Genomic DNA, 1,826 nt, shown 5'->3' on the forward strand with positions numbered 1-1,826 from the left:
GGGGGGGGCGGAGGAAGACCGTTGCGATCCCCAACAGCGGAAACTCACAATACGCGTGAGAACCTACAGTAGATTACATTGAGCGGGGGCGGAGGCAGCTACTGATTCAACATTTGCTATTTTTCTCTCAGTTCCTTTCCCTGGCTCAAGTAATACTAGTTCCTCAGTCCCCCAGTGAGCGTGTTTACCGGTCTCCCTGGCAAAACCTCGGCTCGATGAGGAGGATTAAGAAATCAATAAATGGTAGTACGGAGCGATAGGGGATTATCTTGTGGCCGGTCGGTCAGAACAACCATCCTGGCGCGCGTCAGATGGTGGCTAATCCATCGACAAGTCTTTTTAATCCTTCCATTTGGACTTTATTCTACGGAGTTACTCTTCCAACTCGAAGAAAATTATTTTTGTTCTAGGTTTTCTGATTTCTGATATTGTTTACGAGGGAATTCTTTATTGTCGCGGGGTTTTACGCCGCCAGTTTACTAGGCCGGTGACACAGCGTCTCACATATGGTGGTGTGGTCTCGCATGGAGAATTGTGTCGGAAGCATCGATTCTTCTTCCCATAATCAAAATATTCAAAGTCCTTACTACTCAAGATCAAAGTATTTTAAACGTGCACAAATAACACGCGTTAAAGGAACCGTTTAAACGTTTATCCATGTTTTTACTTTAGCGTTTACATCACAGAGTGTTTATTTGTAAACTTTATTAGGACCTTCGAGGGATCGAACGGCATAAGAGGGGAGGAAGGGAGATACATGATGTTACCGTTGGGGGTATTTATCAACTGAGGAAAAGGGGGAGGGAAGTTAAAGGGTGAACATTGAGCACATGGGAGGCTTTCAAATTCAAAATAAAAAACAGTAGTGCTCTGGAATTTCAGTTTGCCATGTTGGTTGGTACCGATAATATTGTCACTTATGAAAGTAAGGTCATATTAAACCAAGTAAACGATCCTTCCATAAGTAATGAAGATAGATGGGGACGCCGCGCCACGGGGTAATGCAGGACTGAAGTAAGAAGTAACGGGAAAAAGGCGCCAAAAGGAGTCTGTCGCACCAGACACCCATGGAGAGGATCACCAAAAGGGTAGAACGCCCGCACACGCCAGGTCGGAAGGGGGCCCGCCAATGATCCACTAAAGAGGGATTTACATGAATTCTTAACGGTTATCCATCAAAAGCCGGTCAGAACCAAAGAGTATGAATAAACCTTGTGCCAGAAAATAGTACAGTGGATATCATTTTCTCTTGTTTTCCTTCCTTCGACATGTTCTGTCAAATGTATTATGCATTCGCCTGGCAGATACTTGGTGAACAAGTTGAGATCGAGAAGCGCTCCTCATTTGGAGAATATGTATGTACTGAAGAAATACAAGTTTAATGAATAACCAACACTTTAGTTAAATACAGAAATGAGAAAAGTATTAAACCAACGCTGGGAAAAATCTTAAGTATTGTTTAATGGACGACGATGAAAAACTGTATATAAGAGGATAATGTAAATAGGACAGTCGGGATTTTAAAAGGGAGAAGAGGGGGGTGACAGAAGAAAGAATTACAAAAAGAGGGTAGAGGAAAATGGAGGCGAAAAAGCAACAAAAGCAGGGTGTAAGTAAGTCTACAAAGAGGATTACGAAAGAGGGGAGGAGATATGACGTAACAGGGGACAGCATGAACGGATGAGAGGGGTGGTGAATAAAATAGGGGTGTCATGAGGGGTGAAAAGATTAAATATTGGATGAAAGAGATGAGAGAGAAAAAACGACGGGCTTTCTCATGCATCATGATCGATTGAATTTTTTAGTTCCTGGTTCGATCAGAGGGG

Source organism: Penaeus monodon, chromosome 27 (assembly GCF_015228065.2).
Source record: "Penaeus monodon isolate SGIC_2016 chromosome 27, NSTDA_Pmon_1, whole genome shotgun sequence".
NCBI lineage: Eukaryota > Metazoa > Arthropoda > Malacostraca > Decapoda > Penaeidae > Penaeus > Penaeus monodon.